Source organism: Stenella coeruleoalba (genome assembly GCF_951394435.1).
Source record: "Stenella coeruleoalba genome assembly, contig: scaffold_82, whole genome shotgun sequence".
Classification (NCBI taxonomy): domain Eukaryota; kingdom Metazoa; phylum Chordata; class Mammalia; order Artiodactyla; family Delphinidae; genus Stenella; species Stenella coeruleoalba.
The window spans coordinates 508,332-527,114 of NW_027646173.1; the positions used below are offsets into that span (position 1 = coordinate 508,332).

Consider the following 18,783-nt stretch of genomic DNA (forward strand, 5'->3'; position numbering starts at 1 on the left):
ACATCTGTTGCTCTATTTATGCCTTGCAAAATGGTTAACCTGTACAGTTTTTCTAGGTTCCACATATATGCATGAATATACAAGATTTGTTTTTCTCTTTCTGACTTACTTCACTCTGTATGACAGTCTCTAGATCCATCGACGTCTCTACAAATGACCCAATTTCATTCCTTTTCATGGCTTAGTAATATTCCATTTTATATATGTACCACTGCTTTATGCATTCGTCTGTCTGTGGGCATTTAGGTTGCTTCCATTACCTCGATATTGTAAAGAGTGAGGCAATGAACATTGCGGTGAATGTCTCTTTTTGATTTATGGTTTTGTCTGGGTATATGTCCAGAACTGGGATTGCTGTATCATATGGTAATTCTACTGTTAGTTTCTTAAGAAACTCCATATTGTTCTCCATAGTGACTGTATCAATTTATATTCCCAACAATAGTGGAAGAGGGTTCCTTTTCTCCACACCCTTTCCAGCATTTTTTTTTGTAGATATTCTGATGATGCCCATTCAATCAGATGTGAGGTGATACCTCATTGTTGAGTCCATTTTGTTGAGCAAGGGGTAGGTCTTGGCTATTACATATGTGGCTTATGGAACGGTATCTGTGCTAATTTCAAACTCTGGTTTTATGCAGCACCCCTACTCACCTTCCCCCTTAAGCAAGCATAAGTTGGTTTTCTAAACATGAGACCCTGTTCTGTTTTGTAATTCAGTTCATGTGTAGCCAAGTTCTCATTCCATGTATTAGTGATACCTTATGATGTTTCTTTTTCTGTGTGACCTTTTTCACTTAGAATCACCGTGCCTCAATCCACTCATTATGCTTTTACAGCCTGGTGACATAGTTTTCATTGCTGAGAGGTATTCTGTTGTACATAAGTACCGCAACTTCTTTATGCATTATTTGCTCTCTGGCATATTTAACTTGTGCTGCAGAAGAGGTTCCTGTAAACACAGCCGTCCCAAATTTTGGGGTGGCTGTGTCTTTTTGATTTTAATTTCCCTAAGCTATAGGACCATAAGTGGAAGTGCCCTAGGCTCTGTTGCTTTGTTTTTTAGATGTTTCAGGAAACACCATACACTTCTCCCGAGTGGCTATTGGCAATTTACATCCCGCCCATCAGCATAACAAGGCTCCCAATTCTCCATGGCCTGTCCTGCCTTTCTGGATTTTACACTTTTTCAGATGGCCCTTTTGACCAGGGGGAAGTGAGACTTCATTGTAGTGCAGATTTCCTTTGCAAGCTTGCTTGGTTGGCCAAAAAGGGCGTATGCGTTTTTTCCTGAATATATTCAGGAAAAAACGCATACGCCCTTTTTGGCCAAGTGCATCATTGTCGACGTTCTGCCTCTTTTCCTATGCTTTAAATGCAATTCCAGTCTACCTCCTGAAATCGGTTTCCTGCAATTCTGCCCCGCTTTCATGTCCTCTTGGCAGCCTTACTTCAGTATATTTTTGGACGATAGCTGTCATTTATAACTCTGCAGGTTTGTGAATTACAGTGCCCCTTAGCTCCTTTCTTCAACTCGCTTTCTTGTGAGCTGACCGCAACACCGCAGGATTGCTTCAGGCCCTAATCTGGTTCCGGCATGGCACGCTGAGCCTTTGGTTAATTCCTCTTCCTGGTGGGAAATGAGAGTTAAATTTGCCCATCCAGACACCTCCAGCTAGTCTCTCATTGGTTCTCCCTATTCCTGTTCATCTTCCGCAGAAATTGCAAACTGGGCCAAACAGGAGGTTAAAGGCACTGACTCTCCAACTCGGGAGAGTGTTTGGAAAGCGTCTGGAATGTTGCACTCGAGTACCAGGGGACGAGAACAGAGACATATTGGAACATGTCTCCCGATCACACGGTTGATCATACTCTGGGTTCCACATGCATGTTTTAGCTGAAGGAAGAATACCTTAAACCTGGAGAGTTGAGACCTGTGGAATGGGTACCATGCAATGTGACTTCAAAGGGAATTCATTTGCTCACCGAACCTCTCCAATCCTATCACTGCTGCCTTTATGCCCCTGTACACACGCTTGATTCTCTTTTGGAGACATAGCAATCCATAGGTTTTAAGATACTTACTAGTCAGGTACATTCTTAGGCGTTTAATATGGGGTGTTGAGTCCATTTCGTTGAGCAAGGAGTAGCTCTTGTCTATTCCATATTTGGCTTAAGGAACTTTATCTGTGCTCATTTCAATCTCTGGTTTTATGCAGCATCCCAACTCACCTTTCCCCTTAAGCAAGCATAAGTTGGTTTTCTAAATTTGAGACCCTGTTCTGTTTTGTAATCCAGTTCCTGTGTAGCCAAGTTTACATTCCGAGTATTACTGATATCTTATGATGTTTCTTTTTCTGTGTGACTTATTTCAGTTAGAATCATCATACCTGAATCCACTCATTATGCTGCTACGGGCCTGATGACATAGATTTCATTGCTGAGTGATATTGCATTGTACGTAAGTACCACAACTTCTTTATCCATTTTTCACTTTCTGCGATATTGAACTTGTACCGTAAACGAGGTTCTTGTAAACAGAGCCGTCCCAAACATTGGTGTGGCTGTGTCTTTTTGATTTTAATTTCCCTAAGCTATAGGACCATAAGTGGAAGTGCCCTAGGCTCTGTTGCTTTGCTTTTTAGATGTTTCAGGAAACACCATACACTTCTCCCGAGTGTCTGTTGGCAATTTACATCCCGCATATCAGCATAACTAGGCTCCCAGTTCTCCATGGACTCTCCTGCCTTTCTGGATTTTACACTTTTTTCAGATGGCCCTTTTGACCGGGAGGAAGTGAGACTTCATTGTAGTGCAGATTTCCTTTGCAAGCTTGCTTGGTTGGCCAAAAAGGGCGTATGCGTTTTTTCCTGAATATATTCAGGAAAAAACGCATACGCCCCTTTTGGCCAAGTGCATCATTGTCGACGTTCTACCTCCTTTCCTATGCTTTAAATGCAATTCCAGTCTACCTCCTGAAATCGGTTTCCTGCAATTCTGCCCCACTTTCAAGTCCTCTTGGCAGCCTTACTTCAGTATATTTTTGGACGATAGCTGTCATTTATAACTCTGCAGGTTTGTGAATTACAGTGCCCCTGAGCTCCTTTCTTCAACTCGCTTTCTTGTGACCTGGCCGCAACACCGCAGGATGGCTTCAGGCCCTAATCTGGTTCCGGCACGGCACACTGAGCCTTTGGTTAATTCCTCTTCCTGGTGGGAAATGAGAGTTAAATTTGCCCGTCCAGACACCTCCAGCTAGGCTCTCATTGGTTCTCCCTATTCCTGTTCATCTTCCGCAGAAATTGCAAACTGGGCCAAACAGGAGGTTAAAGGGGACTGACTCTCCAAGTCGGGAGAGTGTTAGTAAAGCGTCTGGAATGTTGCACCCGAGTATCAGGGTACGAAAATTGAGACATATTTGAACTCGTCTCCCGATCACATGGTTGATCATACTCTGGGTTCCACATGCATGTTTTAGCTGAAGGAAGAATACCTTAAACCTGGAGAGTTGAGACCCGTGGAATGGGTACCATGCAATATGACTTCAAAGGGTCTTCATTTGCTCACCGAACCTCTCCAATCCTATCACTGCTGCGTTTATGCCCCTGTACACATGCTTGATTCTCTTTCAGAGAAATAGCAATCCATAGGTTTTAAGATACTTACTAGTCAGGTACATTCTTAGGCGTTTAATATGGGGTGTTGAGTCCATTTCGTTGAGCAAGGAGTAGCTCTTGTCTATTCCATATTTGGCTTAAGGAACTTTATCTGTGCCCATTTCACCTCTGGTTTTATGCACACCCCAACTCACCTTTCCCCTTAAGCAAGCATAAGTTGGATTTCTAAATTTGAGACCCTGTTCTGTTTTGGAATTCAGTTCCTGTGTAGCCAAGTTTACATTCCGTGTATTAGTGATATCTTATGATGTTTCTTTTTCTGTGTGACTTATTTCAGTTAGAATCATCATACCTGAATCCACTCATTGTGCTGCTAAGGGCCTGATGACATAGATTTCATTGCTGAGTGATATTGCTTTGTAAGTAAATACCACAAGTTCTTTATCCATTTTTCACTTTCTGTGATGTTGAACTTGTACTGTAAACGAGGTTCTTGTAAACAGAGGCATCCCAAACTTTGGGGTGGCTGTGTCTTTTTGATTTTAATTTCCCTAATCTATAGGACCATAAGTGGAAGTGCCCTAGGTTGTGTTGCTTTGTTTTTTAGATGTTTCAGGAAACACCATACACTTCTCCCAAGTGTCTGTTTGCAATTTACATCCCGCCCATCAGCATAGCAAGGCTCCCAGTTCTCCATGACCTGTCCTGCCTTTCTGGATTTTACACTTTTTTCAGATGGCCCTTTTGACCGGGGGGAAGTGAGACTTCATTGTAGTGCAGATTTCCTTTGCAAGCTTGCTTGGTTGGCCAAAAAGGGCGTATGCGTTTTTTCCTGAATATATTCAGGAAAAAACGCATACGCCCTTTTTGGCCAAGTGCATCATTGTGGACGTTCTGCCTCTTTTCCTATGCTTTCAATGCAATTCCAGTCTACCTCCTGAAATCGGATTCCTGCAATTCTGCCCCGCTTTCATGTCCTCTTGGCAGCCTTACTTCAGTATATTTTTGGACGATAGCTGTCATTTATAACTCTGCATGTTTGTGCATTACAGTGCCCCTGAGCTCCTTTCTTCAACTCGCTTTCTTGTGAGCTGGCCGCAACACCTCAGGATGTCTTCAGGCCCTAATCTGGTTCCGGCACGGCACGCTGAGCCTTTGGTTAATTCCTATTCCTGGTGGGAAATGAGAGTTAAATTTGCCCGTCCAGACACCTCCAGCTAGTCTCTCATTGGTTCTTGCTATTCCTGTTCATCTTCCACAGAAATTGCAAGCTGGGCCAAACAGGAGGTTAAAGGGACTGACTCTCCAAGTCGGGAGAGTGTTAGTAAAGCGTCTGGAATGTTGCAACCGAGGACCAGTGTACGAAAAAAGAGACATATTTGAACACGTCTCCCGATCACATGGTTGATCATGCTCTAGGTTCCACATGCATGTTTTAGCTGAAGGAAGAATACCTTAAACCTGGGTAGTTGAAACCCGTGGAATGGGTACCATGCAATATGACTTCAAAGGGTCTTCACTTGCTCACCGAACCTCTCCAATCCTATCACTGCTGCGTTTATGCCCCTGTACACATGCTTGATTCTCTTTCGGAGACATAGCAATCCATAGGTTTTAAGATACTTACTAGTCAGGTACATTCTTAGGCGTTTAATATGCGGTGTTGAGTCCATTTCGTTGAGCAAGGAGTAGCTCTTGTCTATTCCATATTTGGCTTAAGGAACTTTATCTGTGCTCATTTCAATCTCTGGTTTTATGCAGCACCCCAACTCACCTTTCCCCTTAAGCAAGCATAAGTTGGTTTTCTAAATTTGAGACCCTGCTCTGTTCTGTAATTCAGTTCCTGTGTAGCCAAGTTTACATTCCGTGTATTACTGATATCTTATGATGTTTCTTTTTCTGTGTGACTTATTTCAGTTAGAATCATCATACCTGAATCCACTCATTGTGCTGCTAAGGGCCTGATGACATAGATTTCATTGCTGAGTGATATTGCTTTGTAGTAAATACCACAATTTCTTTATCCATTTTTCACTTTCTGCTATGTTGAACTTGTACGGTAAACGAGGTTCTTGTAAACAGAGCCGTTCCAAACTTTGGGGTGGCTGTGTCTTTTTGATTTTAATTTCCCTAAGCTATAGGACTATAAGTGGAAGTGCCCTAGGCTCTGTTGCTTTGTTTTTTGGATGTTTCAGGAAACACCATACACTTCTCCCGAGTGTCTGTTGGCAATTTACATCCCGCCCATCAGCATAACAAGGCTCCCAGTTCTCCATGGCCTGTCCTGCCTTTCTGGATTTTACACTTTTTTCAGATGGCCCTTTTGACCGGGGGGAAGTGAGACTTCATTGTAGTGCAGATTTCCTTGGCAAGCTTGCTTGGTTGGCCAAAAAGGGCGTATGCGTTTTTTCCTGAATATATTCAGGAAAAAACGCATACGCCCTTTTTGGCCAAGTGCATGATTGTGGACGTTCTGCCTCTTTTCCTATGCTTTCAATGCAATTCCAGTCTACCTCCTGAAATCGGTTTCCTGCAATTCTGCCCCGCTTTCAAGTCCTCTTGGCAGCCTTACTTCAGTCTATTTTTGGACGATAGCTGTCATTTATAACTCTGCAGGTTTGTGAATTACAGTGCCCCTGAGCTCCTTTCTTCAACTCGCTTTCTTGTGACCTGGCCACAACACCGCAGGATGGCTTCAGGCCCTAATCTGGTTCTGGCACGGCACGCTGAGCCTTTGGTTATTTCCTCTTCCTGGTGGGAAATGAGAGTTAAATTTGTCCGTCCAGACACCTCCAGCTAGTCTCTCGTTGGTTCTCCTTATTCGTGTTCATCTTTCGCAGAAATTGCAAACTGGGCCAAACAGGAGGTTAAAGGCGCTGACTCTCCAAGTGGGGAGAGTGTTAGTAAAGCGTCTGGAATGTTGCACCCGAGTACCAGGGAAGGAAAACTAAGACATATTTGAACACGTCTCCCAATCACACAGTTGATCATACTCTGGGTTCCACATGCATGTTTTAGCTGAAGGAAGAATACCTTAAAACTGGAGAGTTGAGACCCGTGTAAAGGGTACCATGCAATATGACTTCAAAGGGTCTTCATTTGCTCACCGAACCTCTCCAATCCTATCACTGCTGCGTTTATGCCCCTGTACACACGCTTGATTCTCTTTTGGAGACATAGCAATCCATAGGTTTTAAGATACTTACTAGTCAGGTACATTCTTAGGCGTTTAATATGGGGTGTTGAGTCCATTTCGTTGAGCAAGGAGTAGCTCTTGTCTATTCCATATTTGGCTTAAGGAACTTTATCTGTGCTCATTTCAATCTCTGGTTTTATGCAGCACCCCAACTCACCTTTCCCCTTAAGCAAGCATAAGATGGTTTTCTAAATTTGAGACCCTGTTCTGTTTTGGAATTCAGTTCCTGTGTAGCCAAGGTTACATTCCGTGTATTAGTTATATCTTATGATGTTTCTTTTTCTGTGTGACTTATTTCAGTTAGTATCATCGTACCTGAATCCACTCATTATGCTGCTACGGGCCTGATGACATAGATTTCATTGCTGAGTGATACTGCATTGTACGTAAGTACCACAAGTTCTTTATCCATTTTTCACTTTCTGTGATATTGAACTTGTACGGTAAACGAGGTTCTTGTAAACAGAGGCGTCCCAAACTTTGGGGTGGCTGTGTCTTTTTGATTTTAATTTCCCTAAGCTATAGGACCATAAGTGGAAGTGCCCTAGGCTCTGTTGCTTTGTTTTTTAGATGTTTCAGGAAACACCATACACTTCTCCCGAGTTTCTGTTGGCAATTTACATCCCGCCCATCAGCATAACAAGGCTCCCAGTTCTGCATGGCCTGTCCTGCCTTTCTGGATTTTACACATTTTTCAGATGGCCCTTTTGACCTGGGGGAAGTGAGACTTCATTGTAGTGCAGATTTCCTTTGCAAGTTTGCTTGGTTGGCCAAAAAGGGCGTATGCGTTTTTTCCTGAATATATTCAGGAAAAATCGCATACGCCCTTTTTGGCCAAGTGCATCATTGTGGACGTTCTGCCTCTTTTCCTATGCTTTCAATGCAATTCCAGTCTACCTCCTGAAATCGGTTTCCAGCAATTCTGCCCCACTTTCAAGTCCTCTTGGCAGCCTTACTTCAGTATATTTTTGGACGATAGCTGTCATTTATAACTCTGCAGGTTTGTGAATTACAGTGCCCCTGAGCTCCTTTCTTCAACTCGCTTTCTTGTGAGCTGGCCGCAACACCGCAGGATGGCTTCAGGCCCTAATCTGGTTCCGGCACGGCACGCTGAGCCTTTGGTTAATTCCTCTTCCTGGTGGGAAATGAGAGTTAAATTTGCCCGTCTAGACACCTACAGCTAGTCTCTCATTGATTCTCGCTATTCCTGTTCATCTTCCGCAGAAATTGCAAACTGGGCAAAACAGGAGGTTAAAGGCACTTACTCTCCAAGTCGGGAGAGTGTTAGTGAAGCGTCTGGAATGTTGCACCCGAGTACCAGGGGACCAAAACTGAGACATATTTGAACTAGTCTCCCGATCACACGGTTGATCATACTCTGGGTTCCACATGCATGTTTTAGCTGAAGGAAGAATACCTTAAAACTGGAGAGTTGAGACCCGTGGAATGGATACCATGCAATATGACTTCAAAGGGTCTTCATTTGCTCACCGAACCTCTCCAATCCTATCACTGCTGCGTTATTGCCCCCGTACACGCTTGATTCTCTTTTGGAGACATAGCAATCCATAGGTTTTAAGATACTTACTAGTCAGGTACATTCTTAGGCGTTTAATATGGGGTGTTGAGTCCATTTCGTTGAGCAAGGAGTAGCTCTTGTCTATTCCATATTTGGCTTAAGGAACTTTATCTGTGCTCATTTCAATCTCTGGTTTTATGCAGCACCCCAACTCACCTTTACCCTTAAGCAAGGATAAGTTGGTTTTCTAAATTTGAGACCCTGTTCTGTTTTGGGATTCAGTTCCTGTGTAGCCAAGTTTACATTCCATGTATTAGTGATATCTTATGATGTTTCCATTTCTGTGTGATTTATTTCAGTTAGAATCATCGTACCTGAATCCACTCATTATGCTGCTACGGGCCTGATGACATAGATTTCATTGCTGAGTGATACTGCATTGTACGTAAGTACCACATGTTCTTTATCCAGTTTTCACTTTCTGTGATATTGAACTTGTACGGTAAACGAGGTTCTTGTAAACAGAGGCATCCCAAACTTTGGGCTGGCTGTGTCTTTTTGATTTTAATTTCCCTAATCTATAGGACCATAAATGGAAGTGCCCTAGGCTCTGTTGCTTTGTTTTTTAGATGTTTCAGGAAACACCATACACTTCTCCCCAGTGTCTGTTGGCAATTTACATCCCGCCCATCAGCATAACAAGGCTCCCAGTTCTCCATGGCCTGTCCTGCCTTTCTGGATTTTACACATTTTTCAGATGGCCCTTTTGACTGGGGGGAAGTGAGACTTCATTGTAGTGCAGATTTCCTTTGCAAGCTTGCTTGGTTGGCCAAAAAGGGCGTATGCGTTTTTTCCTGAATATATTCAGGAAAAAACGCATACGCCCTTTTTGGCCAAGTGCATCATTGGGACGTTCTGCCTCTTTTCCTATGCTTTCAATGCAATTCCAGTCTACCTCCTGAAATCGGTTTCCTGCAATTCTGCCCCGATTTCAAGTCCTCTTGGCAGCCTTACTTCAGTCTATTTTTGGACGATAGCTGTCATTTATAACTCTGCAGGTTTGTGAATTACAGTGCCCCTGAGCTCCTTTCTTCAACTCGCTTTCTTGTGACCTGGCCGCAACACCGCAGGATGCCTTCAGGCCATAATCTGGTTCCGGCACGGCACTCTGAGCCTTTGGTTAATTCCTCTTCCTGGTGGGAAATGAGAGTTAAATTTGCCCGTCCAGACACCTCCAGCTAGTCTCTCATTGGTTCTCCCTATTCCTGTTCATCTTCCGCAGAAATTGCAAACTGGGCCAAACAGGAGGTTAAAGGGACTGACTCTCCAAGTCGGGAGAGTGTTAGTAAAGCGTCTGGAATGTTGCACCCGAGTACCAGGGTACGAAAACTGAGACATATTTGAACACGTCTCCCGATCACATGGTTGATCATACTCTAGGTTCCACATGCATGTTTTAGCTGAAGGAGGAATACCTTAAACCTGGGTAGTTGAAACCCGTGGAATGGGTGCCATGCAATATGACTTCAAAGGGTCTTCATTTGCTCACCGAACCTCTCCAATCCTATCACTGCTGTGTTTATGCCCCGGTACACATGCTTGATTCTCTTTTGGAGACATAGCAATCCATAGGTTTTAAGATACTTACTAGTCAGGTACATTCTTAGGCGTTTAATATGGGGTGTTGAGTCCATTTCGTTGAGCAAGGAGTAGCTCTTGTCTATTCCATATTTGGCTTAAGGAACTTTATCTGTGCTCATTTCAATCTCTGGTTTTACGCAGCACCCCAACTCACCTTTCCCCTTAAGCAAGCATAAGTTGGTTTTCTAAATTTGAGACCCTGTTCTGTTCTGTAATTCAGTTCCTGTGTAGCCAAGTTTACATTCCGTGTATTAGTGATATCTTATGATGTTTCTTTTTCTGTGTGACTTATTTCAGTTAGAATCATCGTACCTGAATCCACTCATTATGCTGCTACGGGCCTGATGACATAGATTTCATTGCTGAGTGATACTGCATTGTACGTAAGTACCACAACGTCTTTATCCATTTTTCACTTTCTGCGATATAGAACTTGTACCGTAAATGAGGTTCTTGTAAAAAGAGCCGTCCCAAACTTTGGGGTGGCTGTGTCTTTTTGATTTTAATTTCCCTAAGCTATAGGACCATAAGTGGAAGTGCCCTAGGCTCTGTTGCTTTGTTTTTTAGATGTTTCAGGAAACACCATACACTTCTTCCGAGTGGCTGTTGGCAATTTACACCCCGTCCATCAGCATAACAAGGCTCCCAGTTCTCCATGGCCTGTCCTGCCTTTCTGGATTTTACACTCTTTTCAGATGGCCCTTTTGACCGGGGGGAAGTGAGACTTCATTGTAGTGCAGATTTCCTTTGCAAACTTGCTTGGTTGGCCAAAAAGGGCGTATGCGTTTTTACCTGAATATATTCAGGAAACAACGCATACGCCCTTTTTGGCCAAGTGCATCATTGTGGACATTCTGCCTCTTTTCCTATGCTTTCAATGCAATTCCAGTCTACCTCCTGAAATCGGTTTCCTGCAATTCTGCCCCGCTTTCAAGTCCTCTTGGCAGCCTTACTTCAGTATATTTTTGGACGATAGCTGTCATTTATAACTCTGCAGGTTTGTGAATTACAATGCCCCTGAGCTCCTTTCTTCAACTCGCTTTCTTGTGAGCTGGCCGCAACACCACAGGATGGCTTCAGGCACTAATCTGGTTCCGGCATGGCACGCTGAGCCTTTGTTTAATTCCTCTTCCTGGTGGGAAATGAGAGTTAAATTTGCCCGTCCAGACACCTACAGCTAGTCTCTCATTGGTTCTCACTATTCCTGTTCATCTTCCACAGAAATTGCAAACTAGGCCAAACAGGAGGTTAAAGGCGCTGACTCTCCAAGTGAGGAAAGTGTTAGTAAAGCGTCTGGAATGTTGCACCCGAGTACCAGGGGACGAAAACTGAGACATATTTGAACACGTCTCCCGATCACACGGTTGATCATAATCTGGGTTCCACATACATGTTTTAGCTGAAGGAAGAATACCTTAAACCTGGAGAGTTGACACCCGTGGAATGGGTACCATGCAATATGACTTCAAAGGGTCTTCATTTGCTCACCGAACCTCTCCAATCCTATCACTGCTGTGTTTATGCCCCAGTACACATGCTTGATTCTCTTTCGGAGACATAGCAATCCATAGGTTTTAAGATACTTACTAGTCAGGTACATTCTTAGGCGTTTAATATGGGGTGTTGAATCCATTTCGGTGAGCAAGGAGTAGCTGTTGTCTATTCCATATTTGGCTTAAGGAACTTTATCTGTGCTCATTTCAATCTCTGGTTTTATGCAGCACCCCAACTCACCTTTCCCCTTAAGCAAGCATAAGTTGGTTTTCTAAATTTGAGACACTGTTCTGTTCTGTAATTCAGTTCCTGTGTAGCCAAGTTTACATTCCGTGTATTACTGATATCTTATGATGTTTCTTTTTCTGTGTGACTTATTTCAGTTAGAATCATCATACCTGAATCCACTCATTGTGCTGCTAAGGGCCTGATGACATAGATTTCATTGCTGAGTGATATTGCTTTGTAAGTAAATACCACAACTTCTTTATCCATTTTTCACTTTCTGCGATGTTGAACTTGTACTGTAAATGATGTTCTTGTAAACAGAGGCGTCCCAAACTTTGGGGTGGCTGTGTCTTTTTGATTTTAATTTCCCTAAGCTATAGGACCATAAGTGGAAGTGCCCTAGGCTCTGTTGCTTTGTTTTTTTGATGTTTCAGGAAACACCATACACTTCTCCCGAGTGTCTGTTGGCAATTTACATCCCGCCCATCAGCATAACAAGGCTCCCAGATCTCCATGACCTGTCCTGCCTTTCTGGATTTTACACTTTTTTCAGATGGCCCTTTTGACCGCGGGGAAGTGAGACTTCATTGTAGTGCAGATTTCCTTTGCAAGCTTGCTTGGTTGGCCAAAAAGGGCGTATGCGTTTTTTCCTGAATATATTCAGGAAAAAACGCATACGCCCTTTTTGGCCAAGTGCATGATTGTGGACGTTCTGCCTCTTTTCCTATGCTTTCAATGCAAATCCAGTCTACCTCCTGAAATCGGTTTCCTGCAATTCTGCCCCGCTTTCAAGTCCTCTTGGCAGGCTTACTTCAGTATATTTTTGGACGATAGCTGTCATTTATAACTCTGCAGGTTTGTGAATTACAGTGCCCCTGAGCTGCTTTCTTCAACTCGCTTTCTTGTGACCTTGCCGCAACACCCCTGGATGGCTTCAGGCCCTAATCTGGTTCCGGCACGGCACGCTGAGCCTTTGGTTAATTCCTCTTCCTGGTGGGAAATGAGAGTTAAATTTGCCCGTCCAGACACCTCCAGCTAGTCTCTCATTGGTTCTCGCTATTCCTGTTCATCTTCCGCAGAAATTGCAAACTGGGCCAAACAGGAGGTTAAAGGGACTGACTCTCCAAGTCGGGAGAGTGTTAGTAAAGCGTCTGGAATGTTGCACCCGAGTACCAGGGTACGAAAACTGAGACATATTTGAACACGTCTCCCGATCAAACGGTTGATCATACTCTAGGTTCCACATGCTTGTTTTAGCTAAAGGAAGAATACGTTAAACCTGGGTAGTTGAAACCCGTGGAATGGGTACCATGCAATATGACTTCAAAGGGTCTTCATTTGCTCACCGAACCTCTCCAATCCTATCACTGCTGCGTTTATGCCCCTGTACACATTCTTGATTCTCTTTCGGAGACATAGCAATCCATAGGTTTTAAGATACTTACTAGTCAGGTACATTCTTAGGCGTTTAATATGGGGTGTTGAGTCCATTTCGTTGAGCAAGGAGTAGCTCTTGTCTATTCCATATTTGGCTTAAGGAACTTTATCTGTGCTCATTTCAATCTCTGGTTTTATGCAGCACCCCAACTCACCTTTCCCCTTAAGCAAGCATAAGTTGGTTTTCTAAATTTGAGACCCTGTTCTGTTTTGGAATTCAGTTCCTCTGTAGCCAAGTTTATATTCCGTGTATTAGTGATATCTTATGATGTTTCTTTTTCTGCGTGACTTATTTCAGTTAGAATCATCGTACCTGAATCCACTCATTATGCTGCTACGGGCCTGATGACATAGATTTCATTGCTGAGTGATACTGCATTGTATGTAAGTACCACAAGTTCTTTATCCATTTTTCACTTTCTGTGATATTGAACTTGTACGGTAAACGAGGTTTTTGTAAACAGAGGCGTCCCAAACTTTCGGGTGGCTGTGTCTTTTTGATTTTAATTTCCCTAAGCTATAGGACCATAAGTGGAAGTGCCCTAGGCTCTGTTGCTTTGTTTTTTAGATGTTTCAGGAAACACCATACACTTCTCCCGAGTGTCTGTTGGCAATTTACATCCCGCCCATCAGCATAACAAGGCTCCCAGTTCTCCATGGCCTGTCCTGCCTTTCTGGATTTTACACTTTTTTAAGATGGCCCTTTTGACCTGGGGGAAGTGAGACTTCATTGTAGTGCAGATTTCCTTTGCAAGCTTGCTTGGTTGGCCAAAAAGGGCGTATGCGTTTTTTCCTGAATATATTCAGGAAAAAACGCATACGCCCTTTTTGGCCAAGTGCATCATTGTGGACGTTCTGCCTTTTTTCCTATGCTTTCAATGCAATTCCAGTCTACCTCCTGAAATCGGTTTCCTGCAATTCTGCCCCGCTTTCAAGTCCTCTTGGCAGCCTTTCTTCAGTATATTTTTGGACGATAGCTGTCATTTATAACTCTGCAGGTTTGTGAATTACAGTGCCCCTGAGCTCCTTTCTTCAACTCGCTTTCTTGTGACCTGGCCGCAACACCGCAGGATGGCTTAAGGCCCTAATCTGGTTCCGGCACGGCACTCTGAGCCTTTGGTTAATTCCTCTTCCTGGTGGGAAATGAGAGTTAAATTTGCCCGTCCAGACACCTCCAGCTAGTCTCTCATTTGTTCTCCCTATTCCTGTTCATCTTCCGCAGAAATTGCAAACTGGGCCAAACAGGAGGTTAAAGGGACTGACTCTCCAAGTCGGGAGAGTGTTAGTAAAGCGTCTGGAATGTTGCACCCGAGTACCAGGGTACGAAAACTGAGACATATTTGAACACGTCTCCCGATCACATGGTTGATCATACTCTAGGTTCCACATGCATGTTTTAGCTGAAGGAGGAATACTTTAAACCTGGGTAGTTGAAACCCGTGGAATGGGTGCCATGCAATATGACTTCAAAGGGTCTTCATTTGCTCACCGAACCTCTCCAATCCTATCACTGCTGTGTTTATGCCCCGGTACACATGCTTGATTCTCTTTCGGAGACATAGCAATCCATAGGTTTTAAGATACTTACTAGTCAGGTACATTCTTAGGCGTTTAATATGGGGTGTTGAGTCCATTTTGTTGAGCAAGGAGTAGCTCTTGTCTATTCCATATTTGGCTTAAGGAACTTTATCTGTGCTCATTTCAATCTCTGGTTTTATGCAGCACCCCAACTCACCTTTCCCCTTAAGCAAGCATAAGTTGGTTTTCTAAATTTGAGACCCTGTTCTGTTCTGTAATTCAGTTCCTGTGTAGCCAAGTTTACATTCCGTGTATTAGTGATATCTTATGATGTTTCTTTTTCTGTGTGACTTATTTCAGTTAGAATCATCGTACCTGAATCCACTCATTATGCTGCTACGGGCCTGATGACATAGATTTCATTGCTGAGTGATACTGCATTGTACGTAAGTACCACAACGTCTTTATCCATTTTTCACTTTCTGCGATATAGAACTTGTACCGTAAATGAGGTTCTTGTAAAAAGAGCCGTCCCAAACTTTGGGGTGGCTGTGTCTTTTTGATTTTAATTTCCCTAAGCTATAGGACCATAAGTGGAAGTGCCCTAGGCTCTGTTGCTTTGTTTTTTAGATGTCTCAGGAAACACCATACACTTCACCCCAGTGTCTGTTGTCAATTTACATCCCGCCCATCAGCATAACAAGGCTCCCAGTTCTCCATGGCCTGTCCTGCCTTTCTGGATTTTACACTTTTTTCAGATGGCCCTTTTGACCGGGGGGAAGTGAGACTTCATTGTAGTGCAGATTTCCTGTACAAGCTTGCTTGGTTGGCCAAAAGGGGCGTACGCGTTTTTCCCTGAATATATTCAGGAAACAACGCATACGCCCTTTTTGGCCAAGTGCATCATTGTGGACATTCTGCCTCTTTTCCTATGCTTTCAATGCAATTCCAGTCTACCTCCTGAAATCGGTTTCCTGCAATTCTGCCCCGCTTTCATGTCCTCTTGGCAGCCTTACTTCAGTATATTTTTGGACGATAGCTGTCATTTATAACTCTGCAGGTTTGTGAATTACAATGCCCCTGAGCTCCTTTCTTCAACTCGCTTTCTTGTGAGCTGGCCGCAACACCAAAGGATGGCTTCAGGCACTAATCTGGTTCCGGCATGGCACGCTGAGCCTTTGTTTAATTCCTCTTCCTGGTGGGAAATGAGAGTTAAATTTGCCCGTCCAGACACCTACAGCTAGTCTCTCATTGGTTCTCACTATTCCTGTTCATCTTCCACAGAAATTGCAAACTAGGCCAAACAGGAGGTTAAAGGCGCTGACTCTCCAAGTGAGGAAAGTGTTAGTAAAGCGTCTGGAATGTTGCACCCGAGTACCAGGGGACGAAAACTGAGACATATTTGAACACGTCTCCCGATCACACGGTTGATCATAATCTGGGTTCCACATACATGTTTTAGCTGAAGGAAGAATACCTTAAACCTGGAGAGTTGACACCCGTGGAATGGGTACCATGCAATATGACTTCAAAGGGTCTTCATTTGCTCACCGAACCTCTCCAATCCTATCACTGCTGTGTTTATGCCCCAGTACACATGCTTGATTCTCTTTCGGAGACATAGCAATCCATAGGTTTTAAGATACCTACTAGTCAGGTACATTCTTAGGCGTTTAATATGGGGTGTTGAATCCATTTCGGTGAGCAAGGAGTAGCTGTTGTCTATTCCATATTTGGCTTAAGGAACTTTATCTGTGCTCATTTCAATCTCTGGTTTTATGCAGCACCCCAACTCACCTTTCCCCTTAAGCAAGCATAAGTTGGTTTTCTAAATTTGAGACACTGTTCTGTTCTGTAATTCAGTTCCTGTGTAGCCAAGTTTACATTCCGTGTATTACTGATATCTTATGATGTTTCTTTTTCTGTGTGACTTATTTCAGTTAGAATCATCATACCTGATTCCACTCATTGTGCTGCTAAGGGCCTGATGACATAGATTTCATTGCTGAGTGATATTGCTTTGTAAGTAAATACCACAACTTCTTTATCCATTTTTCACTTTCTGCGATGTTGAACTTGTACTGTAAATGATGTTCTTGTAAACAGAGTCGTCCCAAACTTTGGGGTGGCTGTGTCTTTTTGATTTTAATTTCCCTAAGCTATAGGACCATAAGTGGAAGTGCCCTAGGCTCTGTTGCTTTGTTTTTTTGATGTTTCAGGAAACACCATACACTTCTCCCGAGTGTCTGTTGGCAATTTACATCCCGCCCATCAGCATAACAAGGCTCCCAGTTCTCCATGACCTGTCCTGCCTTTCTGGATTTTACACTTTTTTCAGATGGCCCTTTTGACCGCGGGGAAGTGAGACTTCATTGTAGTGCAGATTTCCTTTGCAAGCTTGCTTGGTTGGCCAAAAAGGGCGTATGCGTTTTTTCCTGAATATATTCAGGAAAAAACGCATACGCCCTTTTTGGCCAAGTGCATGATTGTGGACGTTCTGCCTCTTTTCCTATGCTTTCAATGCAAATCCAGTCTACCTCCTGAAATCGGTTTCCTGCAATTCTGCCCCGCTTTCAAGTCCTCTTGGCAGGCTTACTTCAGTATATTTTTGGACGATAGCTGTCATTTATAACTCTGCAGGTTTGTGAATTACAGTGCCCCTGAGCTGCTTTCTTCAACTCGCTTTCTTGTGACCTGGCCGCAACACCACAGGATGGCTTCAGGCCCTAATCTGGTTCCGACATGGCACGCTGAGCCTTTGGTTAATTCCTCTTCCTGGTGGGAAATGAGAGTTAAATTTGCCCGTCCAGACCCCTCCAGCTAGTCTCTCATTGGTTCTCGCTATTCCTGTTCATCTTCCGCAGAAATTGCAAACTGGGCCAAACAGGAGGTTAAAGGGACTGACTCTCCAAGTCGGGAGAGTGTTAGGAAAGCGTCTGGAATGTTGCACCCGAGTACCAGGGTACGAAAACTGAGACATATTTGAACACGTCTCCCGATCAAACGGTTGATCATACTCTAGGTTCCACATGCATGTTTTAGCTAAAGGAAGAGTACCTTAAACCTGGGTAGTTGAAACCCGTGGAATGGGTACCATGCAATATGACTTCAAAGGGTCTTCATTTGCTCACCGAACCTCTCCAATCCTATCACTGCTGCGTTTATGCCCCTGTACACATTCTTGATTCTCTTTCGGAGACATAGCAATCCATAGGTTTTAAGATACTTACTAGTCAGGTACATTCTTAGGCGTTTAATATGGGGTGTTGAGTCCATTTCGTTGAGCAAGGAGTAGCTCTTGTCTATTCCATATTTGGCTTAAGGAACTTTATCTGTGCTCATTTCAATCTCTGGTTTTATGCAGCACCCCAACTCACCTTTCCCCTTAAGCAAGCATAAGTTGGTTTTCTAAATTTGAGACCCTGTTCTGTTTTGGAATTCAGTTCCTCTGTAGCCAAGTTTATATTCCGTGTATTAGTGATATCTTATGATGTTTCTTTTTCTGCATGACTTATTTCAGTTAGAATCATCGTACCTGAATCCACTCATTATGCTGCTACGGGCCTGATGACATAGATTTCATTGCTGAGTGATACTGCATTGTATGTAAGTACCACAAGTTCTTTATCCATTTTTCACTTTCTGTGATATTGAACTTGTACGGTAAACGAGGTTTTTGTAAACAGAGGCATCCCAAACTTTGGGGTGGCTGTGTCTTTTTTATTTTAATTTCCCTAAGCTATAGGACCATAAGTGGAAGTGCCCTAGGCTCTGTTGCTTTGTTTTTTAGATGTTTCAGGAAACACCATACACTTCTCCCAAGTGTCTGTTGGCAATTTACATCCCGCCCATCAGCATAACAAGGCTACCAGTTCTCCATGGCCTGTCCTGCCTTTCTGGATTTTACACTTTTTTCAGATGGCCCTTTTGACCTGGGGGAAGTGAGACTTCATTGTAGTGCAGATTTCCTTTGCAAGCTTGCTTGGTTGGCCAAAAAGGGCGTATGCGTTTTTTCCTGAATATATTCAGGAAAAAACGCATACGCCCTTTTTGGCCAAGTGCATCATTGTGGACGTTCTGCCTTTTTTCCTATGCTTTAAATGCAATTCCAGTCTACCTCCTGAAATCGGTTT

The 18,783-nt window shown here is 43.4% G+C and overlaps 1 long non-coding RNA gene across 2 annotated transcripts in view; it reads left to right on the plus strand.

Annotated features, from left to right (window-relative positions):
• The window catches only part of LOC307181289, a 492,089-nt gene that overhangs the window by 393,300 nt on the left and 80,006 nt on the right, over window positions 1-18,783 (plus strand). For both annotated transcript variants that reach the window (XR_013826334.1, XR_013826335.1), the window contains exon 4: window positions 802-886. This is a non-coding gene — a long non-coding RNA (uncharacterized lncRNA). The remainder of the gene's footprint in view (window positions 1-801; window positions 887-18,783) is intronic.